The sequence below is a fragment of the Pipistrellus kuhlii genome, unplaced genomic scaffold (genome assembly GCF_014108245.1).
Source record: "Pipistrellus kuhlii isolate mPipKuh1 unplaced genomic scaffold, mPipKuh1.p scaffold_m20_p_29, whole genome shotgun sequence".
NCBI lineage: Eukaryota > Metazoa > Chordata > Mammalia > Chiroptera > Vespertilionidae > Pipistrellus > Pipistrellus kuhlii.
The window spans coordinates 7113703-7127984 of record NW_023425528.1 but is presented as its reverse complement, the minus strand read 5'-3'; the positions used below and the strand labels follow the sequence as shown (position 1 = coordinate 7127984).

Below are 14282 nucleotides of genomic sequence, written 5' to 3'. Positions count from 1 at the left end.
AATGGATAAAATACTTAAATGTAAGTCATGAAACCATAAAATCTTAGAAGAAACCATAGGCAGAAAAATCTCAGACATCTCTTGTAGCAATAGGTTTACCAATACATCTCCTAGGGCAAAGGAAACTAAGGAGAAAATAAACAACTCAGACCACATCAAAATAAAAAGCATCTGCACAGCAAAAAAAAAAAAAAAAAAAAAAAAAAAAAAAAAAAAAAAAAAAAAAAAAAAAAAAAAAAAACACACACACAAAAAAAAAAAAAAAAAAAAAAACCATCAACAAAATGACAAGACAATTAATAAGACAAACCCCCCTTACCCCCCATTAAGCCTACACTAGAGAATTACCAATAACATCTTGCCAAACCCCAAAAACAAGAATAGTAATACAATAATGTTTATAAGCTTAATGCTGCCCAAAAATAAATACTATGATCTTTCAACCACCCGTGGGGCCGCACCCCCTTACTTTAAAGATTCGCCTTCCTTAGACAGACATCTCCTCAGATCTGTAATCCTACTATTAAATACAATATAGACTAGTAATAATTCTAGTCTAAAAGTTAATGTAGCTTAATACACAAAGCAAAGCACTGAAAATGCTTAGATGAGTATTCACAGATACTCCATGAACACAAAGTCTTGGTCCTGGCCTTTCTATTAGTTATCAATAAACTTACACATGCAAGAATCCCCGCTCCTGTGAGAATGCCCTTTAACCAACTATTGGTAAAAGGAGCTGGTATCAAGCACACTAAAAGTAGCTATCTGTGCTGTCTATGCTATTTTATGATCAGGATGAGCCTCAAACTCGAAATATGCACTAATTGGTGCCCTTCGAGCAGTCGCCCAAACCATCTCATATGAAGTGACCCTTGCTATTATTATTCTATCTATCCTACTTATAAATGGTTCCTTTACACTACCAACACTAATTACAACCCAAGAACATATCTGACTAATCCTACCAGCATGACCCCTGGCAATAATATGATTTATCTCAACTCTAGCTGAAACCAACCGGGCCCCATTTGATCTGACAGAAGGGGAATCAGAACTCGTATCGGGGTTTAACGTCGAATACGCAGGAGGACCCTTTGCTCTATTTTTCCTTGCAGAATATGCCAACATCATTATAATAAATGCCCTAACAATTATTCTATTCCTAGGAGCCTATAATAATTCAATATTCCCCGAAATATACACTATCAACTTCATCACAAAAGCTCTCCTATTTACAACCTTTTTTCTATGAATCCGAGCATCATACCCTCGATTCCGATATGATCAGTTAATACACCTACTATGAAAAAATTTCCTGCCCCTCACTTTGGTAATATGCATATGACATGTTACACTTCCTATTATCCTAGCAAGCATTCCTCCCCAAACATAGAAATATGTCTGATAAAAGAGTTACTTTGATAGAGTAAATCATAGGAGTTTAAGCCCCCTTATTTCTAGAATTGTAGGAATTGAACCTACCCCTACATGAGAGAACATATTTTCCAATGATACATCTGATAAGGAGTTAATTTCCAAAATATATAAAGAACTCATACAATTTAACAAATTGAGATGAACAATTCAATTTAAAATGGGCAAAGGACCTAAATAGACACTTTTCCAAAGTGAAAATCCAGAAGGCAAAGAGGCATATGAAAAATGCTCAAAGTCACTAATCATCCAAGAGATTTCCTCTGTCAAATTAAAATGAGAATGAGGTATCACCTCACACCTGTCAGAATGGCTATCATCAACAAATCAACAAAGGACAAGTGTTGGTGAGGATGTGGAGAAAAGGGAATCCTATTGCAATGCTGGTGGGAATGCAGAATAGTGCAGCCATTGTGGGAAACAGTGTGGAGTTTCCTCAAAAAATTAAAAATGTAACTTTCATGCCCATACAGCATGACTCAGTGGTTGAGTTGAGCATTTGCTTGTGAACCAACGGGTTCATGGTTTGATTTCCTGACAGGGCACATACCTGGGTTATAGGCTCAATCCCCAGTGGGGGACATGCAGGAGGTGGCCAATTGATTCTCTCTCATCATTGATGTTTCTCTCTCTTTCTTTCTCCTTCTCCCTTCCTTAAATCAATAAAAATATATTTTTAAAAATGGAACTCGCATTTGACCCAATGATCCCACTTCTAAGAATATATCCTATGAAACTAGAAACACCAATCAGAAAGAATATATATAACCATATGTTCATAGAATTGCAATTTATAAGAGCTAATATTTGGAAACAGCCCTAGTTCCCATCAGCAGATGAGTGGATAAAAAAGTTGTGGTAATCTATATGATGTAAAAATGAAAGAACTCTTACCATTTGCAACAGCATGGATGGACCTGGAGAGTATTATGCTAAGTGAAATAAGTCAGTCAAAGACAGATAAATATCACGTGATCTCATTCACATGTGGAATCTAATGAACAAAATAAACTGATGAACAAAATAGAACCAGAGATTATGGAACAGACTGTGGAATCTCAGATGAAAGGCTGAAGAGGGGTGGGTGGGGAGTGCTTAAAATTAGAATTTATATGCATAAATGGATAGCGCATGAACTCAGAAAATAGTGTTGAAGGCTTGGGAGGGGCGGGTGTGGGGTGGAGAGGGCCAATTAGGAGAAAAACACAAACAAACAAAAGGGACATCTTAGTATCAATACTTTGAACAATAAAGATAATTTTTTAATTGGTTCAGTAGATAGGTATTTCTCTGTCAACTGTTTTGAAACAAAACCTCTTTAGAGGCTGAAACTTCAGTTAACAGCAATGTGATTTAATGGTTTGTGTTTGCTTATTTTATTTTACATTTTGAATGGACTTATTCCTTCCTACCCAGCCAGACAAACCCAGGGAACACACACTCTGATTAGTTGTTGTATGTGCTTACTGTCCAATAGCTGCCTCATCTTTCAAGGATCTGTTGAACCAAAGAAACTGTTCCCTCAAGTGGGAAGTAGATTCTAAAAATTCAGAATTCAGTGAAAATGTTATTTTTATATTCTTTGATAATTTCACATTGTGGGTGAAAGGGGCCGCATGCTAACCTGAGAAGCTCAGGGAACCTGCATGGCAGTCTGGCAAGCTCAGTAACCACAAAGAATGGTCTGAAATTAAACTTTTTAATTAAAGATGAGTCTATGATGGGTTTATAAGTTGATGCTGAAACACTGAGCAAAACCACCCAGGCAAGTTAATATCTTTTTAAACTTATAAAACAATAAAATCTTCAACCAAAGATAGAATAGTTAACTCTCACATAAACACTAGAATTTGCAAAGCATTTTAAAAAGGTGACAAAACCAATGTGATACCACAAATAATAGCTCTGGGAAAAAAGGGCCACATGCTAACCTGACAAGCTAAAGGAAGGCCTGCATGGTGGTCTTGCAAACTCAGAGACCTAAAGTAACCATAAAGGATGGTCTGAAATTAAACTTTAACTAAAAGCAGTTATGGTGGGTAGTTCTTAGGCCAGTATCTTCACTGATAAGGTCAACCTTTACCTTAACTGAGCCTATGTGTCTTTTTGCATCTGTAATAACATATTCTTGAAATGTCTGGGTAACTTGTAACTTCCCTTTTTCTAGACCCCTTGGGGCACAACCTAATGAGCCTGGGCACCAGAACTGATACCACAGATTTCTTCACTGTTATCATGTTAATTGTTCCTGCACCCACCTAAGTATGTGTCTAGCATTTTACTTTTTATCCAATCCTAGGGGTTCCTCTCCCCCCCCCCCGCCCCCACCCTGCCCTCAAGCTTTCTCCCGCCTCTCTAATCTTCCACGAATGGATCCATGTAACCCACCTACATCCCTTCCTTTGCTTGCAATATATAAAAATAGATGAGAAACGTCCCATGCATTGAGATACTGTTTACTGGCAATTGTAGACAGTTTGGCTCAAATAAACTCACAAAAGTTTTTTACAGGTTTGAATGTATTTTACATTAACATCATGTGAGTATGGTAGAATGTGATTACTTTGTAATCAAGATGAATCTGGTTTCCCATAGGCTTATCACTTATTACCTTTGTGGCCTTAGGAAATTTGCTTAACCCCTCTGAGACTCAGTTCCTTTATTTGTATACTAGAGCCCAGTGCACAAAATTCATGCACTGGCAGGGTCCTTACCAGCTGCCAGCTGCTGGTCCGGGCCTCCCTCCCTTCCCCCGGCTGGCCCTGCCTCCTGGTCAAACTTCCAGACCAACTCTCAGTCGAGGGAACAATTTGCATACTATGCTTTTATTATATAGGATTGGGGTTAATAATAATACCAGCTTACTGGGACTGTTGTGAGAATCAGAAGAGACCATTTGTATACAGTGTCATCCACATAGTAGGTACACAGTAACAGTGCTAAAGATGGTGATGAAATTTTATGTTAAAGGAAATAAATTAGTACTTTTCTGATTTGAAAATGACATGTTGTTAAGTGGCTCTTCAGAAAACTAATGGTGCCTGGAGTAAATAGCCCCAGTTAATGTTTACTCCAAGGAAATAAGTTTTGGAATTTCCAAAGTTACTCAATTTATCATAGATAGACAACCAGATCATTTCAGCACTCCTACTACAAACAAAAAATCCATTTTGGAGATCACTTATCTGGTTTGGTTGCTTTTATAGATCTGAATATCAGGGTATTTGCCAAATTTCTCTCCATATGTGTCAGCCTTGCCTTTATTCCTTAGCTCAGAGTTGGGGATTGAAAGAGGAGAGCAGAAAAGAAACTCCAACCATTGCACATCTGGCTCTACCTCTTTGGCATTGTGATAAAAATATGATAGGATTAACTTCTAAGTGCATTGCCAGGATTGCCAGACTGTATGAATACACAGCTGATCTCATAGGATATAGGTTAACCAATGAGATAATTTAATGATAATACCTTGGACATAATCTAGAAGACAGCCTGTTCAAAATTAATGTATTGTAGTCAGGTAGATGGATAGTATATTAGATACCTGGGCAATAGTCTGTTTTATGGGTTAACATTCAATATATTAAATTGTCCTTCCAAACACCAAGCTTATCTCTAGCTAACTGACCAGAGAGAGATAAAGGGAAGACATGTCAGAACTGCAATTTCACTGAAGTAAATGTCACCATTGCCCACAACTGATTTTGGATAAATTCAATTCTCCATCTCTTTCCCAAGATAGAGAATAACACTCTTGTGTCATAATTAAGTTAGCATTCACTAGCATAAATATAAGGTGGAATTGTAAAATTATTTAATGTAATATTTTAAAGCATTATTTTAAGCAATCTGAAAAACTTTTATCAATATCTGGCAGCTCTTAGTAGATTCTTGTTCTAGTTGAAACTTTTCATGCCAGAAAATTTGGATCAGGATATTTGGAAACTAAATGGTCAATAGGTGATCATAAACTAATCCATAGATTGGTAATTTCAAACTTTTCTCCCATGGAGGAGGAGACAGCTGAATACATATATTATTCACATAAGTATGATTTGCTTCTCTGTAAGGCAGTGGATTTGCTTCCCTGTAAGGCAGTGGTTTTCAACCTTTCTAATGCTATGATCCTTTAATGCAGCTCCTCATGTTGTGGTGACCCACAACCATAAAATTATTTTTGTTGCTACTTCATAACTGTAATTTTGCTAGTGTTAATGAATTGCAATATAAATATCGGTGTTTTCTGATGGTCTTAGGCTCTACAGCTAGCAGACTGTTGAGAACCGCTAGCAGCGTCACCTAAGACCCTCGGAAAACACAGATATTTACATTATGATTCATAACAATAGCAAAATTACAGTTATGAAGTAGCAACAAAAATAATTTTATGGTTGGGGGTCACCACAACATGAGGAGCTCTATTAAAAGGTCGTGGCATTAGAAAGGCTGAGAACCACTGCTGTAAGGTCTAAAGACTAAGTTCATTTAGAAAGTATAATTCAAGAAAGAGTGTAGACTAAATAATCAAAAGCTGAGGCTTTTCCTTTCTACTGATGTATTATAACTAACCAATTGAGCTTTTCAAAAAAACAGTTTGTATAGCTTTTTCAATTGGTGCCAAAGAGGAAGGGGGGAAATATAAGATCATGGAGCAGACTAGAAATTATAATGCCCAATGAAGACCTAATTAATCACTAACCATTGGCTTCATAAAGGAAATGGGTCAGAACATATTGAACGGAAGTTAAGAAGTTAATAACCACAAGTGGTGCCTTTTCAATAGTGGATACTCTGCTGAAAGCTAGTGTTTCACTTTAACAGTAACTGTGCACCTGAAGCAGGAAGAAAGGAAGTTCTAGTCATGACTGCTAATAACCGGCTGTGAAACCATTGAGAAGGTGCACTTTCTTCTCTAGAATTAGTTTCCCAGTCTGTGAAATAAGAAAGTTAAACCAAATGATCTCTGAGGTCCCTTTCAGCTTTAAAATTCTATGAATCTGTTTATTGGGACCATGAAAATGTGCAACAACTGTATATTTGGATGCCAGTAGGTGAGATATCAGGTTGAAGATTAAGGATATTTCACTGTCATCAACCATTAAGCTTGAACTGCTTTTTTAAAATTAATACATGCCAGAGCCTTTGCTGAGTGCTGAAGACATTGTGCCAATATAGCTATGAGTCATTGAGTTTTGCTCATTGCTGTGCTTATGCCAACTACTACTCTCCATATCTATAACCAGAATGCAAATCCCACCTGGTATCAGCATCCTATGACTTAAATGAAATTGTAAGGTTACAGTGACCACCAAACTGACTTACATTGTTAATCTGGGAGAATTCTTTTTTTTTTTTTTTAATATGTTTTTATTGATTTCAGAGAGGAAGGGAGAGAAACATCAGTGATGTGAAAAAAACATGGATTGGCTGCCTTCTGCACGCCCCACATGGGAGATCGACCCCACAACTCGGGCATGTGCCCTGACCAGGAATTTAACCCAAGACCCTTTAGTCCACAGGCTGACGCTCTTTGCATTGAGTCAAACCAGCAAGGCCTCTGGGAGAATTCTTGAAAAGATCTAAAAATTTAAACATAGTATATTACTCTTTTTTTGTTTGTTTGTTAGGGCCATAAATAAGAGGATGAATATGTTTTTTTTCCACACCTTTAAAGTGCTTAGAATTTTTTTTCAACAGAAAAGAATGGCGGGATCAATTACCAAAATTTGGCTTTAAAAATTTTGGTTGCTTTTTTATTTGAAGAGTAAAGTTTAGAGTTTTCATACCACAATCTCAATATTGGAGTTCAGATGTAAAAAGCACTGGGAAGTTTAAAAAGTCTCACCTTGTTCCCTCTGCATACTGAAGATAGCATCTCTCAGACGGATGTATAGAACCAGTCCAAGAGAAGCCCCAATCCTTCCACCATGCTTGTTACCTTTTCTAAACACATATACCAGAAGGTTTTGCTATAATTATCTATTGTTTTCAATAATCTTTGTTTCTAGCTGTTGTGGAAAAACCTAGTCTATGACTTAAGAGTAAAAATGAAGAGACATTGGGTTAATAACAAAAAGGTATGAAATTGGGTGATTGTGGTAATCCAAGTGTCCATGTCATGATGTGATGGTGTGAAAATTATTAATGTATGTATGTTAACAACTTTATTCTTCCCCCAGTGCATCAAGGTGAGGTTGTTTTTCCTTTTCTCGGATCCTCACCATCCCAACATCTCCCTCCTATGTTTGGTGAAATGATCTTTGGTCTTTTGTGGTGCAGAATCAAGAAGAGAGAGCGAGAACACATGAAATGCAGGGGAGAAGGATTTAGGCTGTATTCTAAGCCAACACACATAATAAAGTGCTTAGAGAGAGGGAAATATTGAGAGGAAAAAACTTGTTTTGCCCAGAGGTCCAGGAAAAGTTAGTGGGAAAGTGATGAAATAAAAAGAAATTTAACACCTATAGAATATGATACAAAAGAAAAACACCACACTGTAGAGAAAGGGATATTTTAATAAAACCATCCCCTTTATGGTTTTTTATTGTTAGAATTTAAATTATTTTAAAATTCCTTTTGGTTGCTAGACCATGTCTTTGACTATGACACTACTCTGACACTGGTCAATGATGGCCCTTACTTCATAAAAGAATCATTAAGTTCATGAAATCATCTTTCTCTGAGTTGAATGCCTTTCCCCTGTAGATATGCAATGACATTTCATAGCAGATCTGACAAATTGGCTTTTCTCAGTAGCTAACCACCAAAGCCCTCCTGGGGCCTAGTCCCTGGTGAGATGCAGTCTGGTGGCAATAAAACTATCCCTCAACCATGACATTTGGTTAGAAATTGTAACTTTCTCCAGTACTTTGACATCAATATACTCTTCTCCCATCTTCACAGCGTCCTTCTGAGGTAGGTAGGACTGGGATGTATATCTCTACTGTTCTTTGCCAGCAATTAATTGGCAGAGAGCACAAATCCTTAGGCTCTGAATCTCAATCCTCCTTGAGACACCTCTTAGAGAATTAAAAAATGAATTATTTGTTATCCAAAGGATCACTTGATACTGGAGATACTTGAAAGCAGATATGGGTCACTTTAACTGTCCATTCTTCTGGATTCTTGGTGCCAGGTCTCTATTTTAAGCCAGGTTAACAGAAAGCAATCTATCTTAACCATATTTTTTTTAACCTTCTGAGGGAAAAAGACTCTTACTGGTTGAAGATTTGACATTTTACAGCTATTTTTTTTCTGAAAGGGAAGAAAAGACATTTCTGTTTGAAGATTATATTTATATCTTTTATAAAGCCACATTGTCCATTATGATAAACACTATATATTATACAAAGAATTACATTATAAATTCCTCCTAGAATTCCATGGCATAAAAAACAACAACATCTTTCTAGGCAGTTGAACTTGGCCATTTTTTTTTTCTTGACAAAGAACCATGCAACTCAATTTTTACCTTAATTTCCAAGGAACTGAGAGTAAAATTTAGTGGTCAAATACAGTGGTTTATAATGAGGCTCTCTGAAGCTTCTAGTTCTGTTTCTTATAACATTCTTTCTTGTTTTCTATTTGAATTGATCTGTTTATATGTGTTCTTAACATTTGGAAACTGCTTAAGTCTATTTTAAGGAATCTCATGGAACCATAGAATCTCAAATTGGGAAAGGATCTCAAGGGATAATTTATGACAAAAAAATAATAATTTATCCCAACACCCCATACAATGCCATGAGTATCATCTATTCTCTCCTCGCCACATGTCGATTCAGGCTCTGTTTGAATACCCTTAATATCAGAAAATTCACTATCTTTGAGGCCAAAACATTCATTTTTGTATAGGTTATATTTACTGAGGCCACATAAAACAAACTGAAAACATGGTCCCCTTGGTATCCTTTCACATATATCAAGAGAGCTATCATGACCCCCCTTTAATCCTTTAGTTACCACTTCACTTGGTTAAGTGTTACAATACCTAAAATGGGCACCTCTCAATGCCTCAAGAGAAAACCATAGTAAACAATGACTGAATTCAATAATCAATGCATGAATGGGGAGCATTTTGCTATCAATGGTCACTTCTCATCAAGACAAAAAAAGTTAACCAACAATAGAATAATAAAAATATGATTTAGCTATCTGTTTAGAACTTTATGAGAGGAATATGAAAGCATTACTGCTTTTCAGAATAAAACAAGGCATCTAACCTGAATTTAATAAACACAACAAATGAAAAATATACTTTATTTTTATAATGGTTAATTAAATTATATATTTTATTTTATATGTGTATATCTATCTTTATCTCCATGTCTCTATCTATCTATATGTATATACAGGATAAGGCAGAAGTAGGTTTATAATTTATGACTATGCAAAACATGGAGTTTATTCTTATATTATTATTATTAACTATTGTATTACTTTGCATATGAACAACTATAAACCTACTTTTGCCCATACCCTGTACACACACACACACACACACACACACACACACACACACACAGTGAGAGACAGAGGCAGGTGGAGGAAAGAAGAAGATTGGGAGATTGAGGGATGGGAACACAGAAAAAACATTAAGCAAACAAGAAAAAGAGGTGAAATGCCCAGAGGAAAGCTACATACACAGAGAGGCATAGAAACACACATTTAATTTTTGTTAGGTACTATACAAAGTACAAAGATTAATCAAACATGGTCTCTACCCTAAAAATAAAAACAAAAACAAAAAAAAACTTGTAACATTTATTATTTTCTCTAAATCAAATATAATAGAAACAAGTGAAAAATAAGAACTATAGGTAAATTTATTATTGGAATTCAGAAATAGGGACATATCACTAGAGGGATTAAGGAAAGCTTTCTGGAGAAAGTGATATTTGACTATCCTTTGAAGGATGGGTAAAATTGGATCTGTGGTGGCTGGAGACAGGGATGAAATTTTAGGTAGAGGAAAATAAAGGTATGGAATCAGAAAAGGTCAGGAGAAAGTACAGTAGAAGGTTTGGGCTACAGCATAAACTATACAAAGGAGTCTAGAAAATGCTAGGTTGTACTATAATAAGGAATTTATAAAAGTAGAGAAATATTGAAATTTTTAGAATAGGAAAATTAGAAGATCTGAACTTTCATCTCAGAAAAAATACACTGAAAAACAGAGTTAGGCACATATAGGGGTGTGGAGGAATTACTTCTCTGAAGTAACATAACAATTTTTAACATAATCTTATGACACTCTTTTGGAATACTATCATTTCAACCATTAATGTAGTTTTGCACTTTCAAATTATAGGCATAAATGAAGATACTTCATGTTAATATTTGTTCTGGGGTGTCCGTGACTAAGCCACCCCAAATATGACCAAAGGGACAGGTTCTACAGACTCAAAACTAACCCAAAATTTTACTCTGACCTTTTATTGCTCCTTCACCAATGTACACCCAAAATAACAAGCATGCCCTGCTTCTTAATTACACCAAATATGTCACAATGAAGTTAACATACTACCACTTATGAAGAGTCTACCTCCATAATCTAGTTCCCTTGTGGGCTCCAAGCAATTGTTTTTCCTTTGATCTCTTATTCTCAGAAGGCATCCTCATAGGAAGTTCGCCTGGGTCAATCATCCCTGAAGCAGCTGGAGTCAGTGAGTACAGGGGCAAAGTCCCTCTCTGGCTAGCTTATATCTACTGGGTCCACTCAGATTTAAAGGCTTTGGAGGACAGAGATGGTGTCAACAATAGTAATTGGAATTAGTTCTTATCCAATTTTGCATGAAGTTTGCAGGTTTGGTTCTGTTCTGATCTCCCTTCCTATATACTGGAGCTCTTATTTGGATGATGTGCACAGTGAAAATACATCTAAGATGTTCTCTGAAGTCAGACCTCTTTTCAGATATATCTGGGATTTTAATTTTACAAATAGAAAAAAAAGGCCATGTGCTATAAACTACAAATAAATCCATTGGTCTGGGCAGAAATAGAGGTTTGTTTTCCATTCACTTGGGTCAGATCATCATTCATTCTTGTCTGCATGGTAAAGGTGATTTAGTGACCAATAAATCTGTCATATTCTCTCTCTCTCTCTCTCTCTCTCTCTCTCTCTCTCTCTCTCTCTCTCTCTCTCTCTCTCTCTCTCTCTCTCTCTCTCTCTCTCTCTCTCTCTCCTCTCTCTCTCTCCTGTGATGTCAGTACAGTCACCTACACCGAAACACTCCAAACCAAAGTTTTCCTGCCAAGCTTGTGCCTATACAAATATTTAGGGCTCTTACTCCAGGATCTCTAACAAGAATTGCTCTTAAAGGTCAGGGATTTTCTTGATACCTCAGATCTCCTTTTGACTTTGGTAAAAGCAGTTCCACTTCTACTAACCAGATGGTGACTTTAGGAATATGGTTTCTCCTTTCTGGATCCAAATATCCTTTTCTACATTTCAGAAGGGTTGATAGTCTCCAAGGCTGTTAGCTCTATGATTCTATGTTCATATTCATTTGCTTGGTATTAGGTAGTCTTTGAAAAATCTTGAGGGGCATCTGGAACCCCTCTAATTTGCAGTGAGTCAAAGTGATAATATAGGTTAATAGTCACCAATGCTCTCAGTGCCTCCTTGAAAGAGATTCACTATTGCTTGGCCTGCAGGAAATCCAAACTGGAAGAAAAAATAAGGTAGCAGGGTTTTTAAAAACCAGTTCAGAGAAACCCAAACAGCATATAAAAAACAAACCTATAATGTTTTTTAAAAGATTCTAGCTTGTGTCTATGTCTGTGGTCCACTTATCAATCATCTTGACCCAAGAAGATGGCATGGATCAAAGAAGAGGTGAGAAAGAATTCTATTACACAGATTCTATTGTTTCAAATGGGCTGCAAGCAACCAGCCAATAGAAAATGTGCTTGATTAGGTCAACCCGCTTTGACTAGAGGAAAGGTTAAAATAATATAATCAATCAACTGAGGCCTTTTGTCTAATTAATCCTTACTTGATTCAACTGAGTTCTTAAGTTACATCCGATAGCTTGATGTGGCACAGACATGACCACCCAGTGCATGAAATATTTGGCTGCTTGCCACCTCCCACTCCTTGCAAATTGATGCCACTTAGATTAAGGACAAGAATGTGATGAGATGAGTAGCTTGGAAATAAAGTTGTTTATACACTAAGTTTAAGACAGGGTAGACAGAATTGGAGTTCTTAGAACAACATTTTTTGGTAGAGTAGCTTTTTGTAGTAAACCAAGTTACAGCCCTCTGATGAGGTAGATAGCCACTTGCCATCTCCTCCTGCTTAGCAACCCCAAGTAAAATAAGAAACAAGTGCATCACTGAAAGCTGTCTACAATCTAAACAGATCCATCCTCTACCATGCAAAATATCAGCAACACTTCCAACAATAAAATAAAATCAAAATGAGAATCAGCTGACTTAAAGTATTTTTTGTCTGGATATATGTTATAATGACATGCAATAATCTATTAAATGAATCCAAACAGGAAGGATAAAATAGACTAAAGGATCAAAGGGATTCTGAACAATTTTAATTTGCTAGGTGTCTTTCTGTGTTTTCTAAATTTTCTGTAATGAAAGTATATTGCTGTTGAGACAGGTGAGAAAAAAATCTAACAGGACTTAAATAATCCCCCATGGGTTGACCATTTTGTTAAGTTATATAATATTTCTAAAGTAAAGTAAAAACTCAATAAACAGAACCTAGATTGCAATTTATTAGCATTAGCTTTCTTTTACCAATAATCTATTTTGAGAAGTAAATCACAAGAAAACAAGTGATGTGATAAAACTAATTTGACTTTGTTTGAAAATTTTGTTGTTTTCTAAATATTTTGTTTTGGATGGGGAATATAAGCTACTTAGAAAAACAACTGTGGAAAAAATCACTGTTGTCTCTCTTAACCACCAACTCAAGCCAACATGCTAGTAGTATCAGGTGAATAAAGAAAAATATTTACTTGTATGTAGGAATAAGGCTATACTCCACTAGATAAGTGAAATGGTAGATGGGAATAGAGAGTGTTTTGCTTCCCCACAAATAATTAAAATACTAAGGCAAATGGAAGAGAGCTTAGTTTGGGTCAATGCAGAAGGTCTTAATGAAAAAAGAATTCAATAAAGGATAGATTGGTTTTAGATAGGAGTTCATGACAGGATCAAGTCAAGATGTGATCATGAACAAGACAGGATTAGTAGCCTAGATGAGGTAGGTTTGGTTGACATGCTGAACTAGAGAAATACCAAAGAGGAAAATAAGGGATAGGATCAGACAGAGAGCTAAGTATCACCTTCAAGGATCTTGTTATTCAATAAAAGACTGGATGCCAGTCCTTATTCTACAGGCCTAGCCCTGGGGCTACAGTTCTGGGTATAAAGGACTAGATCACATTTGGGGAAATCCTAATCTATACCTACACCTGCATTTCCTTGCTCCCAACAATTATTCCCCATTCCTACTAGAGTGCAGTATTATTTCCTCTAGGATAACTAAAGTCCTGTTTTGAGTTAGTAATTTTCCTGAACAATTCCTAGACCTTGTTTCTTTCTAGAATTCTTAAAAGATTAGCTTTTGACTGAGATCTTGCCATGAGTACAGATGATTTTCACTCTTCTCTGACATGTCTAGACAAGAGAATTAGAAACTCAAGAAGTCTGAAAGGCAACTTCTGCCTTACCTGTACCCTCTTGAACAGCTTCAGCATAGTAAATATACCACCTGAGGCTGAGAGAAATTAGCTTCTGTAAAGAGTCGTGCGGTGCTTTGATTAAAGGTGTAGGGAAAGCTGCTGGGAAGAGCTTTGGATTTGAAGCTCATATTCAGT

At 36.3% G+C, this 14282-nt stretch overlaps 1 long non-coding RNA gene across 1 annotated transcript; it reads left to right on the top strand.

Annotated features, from left to right (window-relative positions):
- Nucleotides 1-299: 299 nt before the first annotated feature.
- LOC118728201 lies at nt 300-12757 on the top strand. Its single transcript, XR_004990821.2, has 3 exons — nt 300-511; nt 12031-12037; nt 12744-12757. It is a non-coding gene; the product is annotated as an uncharacterized LOC118728201 (long non-coding RNA).
- The last annotated feature ends 1525 nt before the right edge of the window (nt 12758-14282 follow it).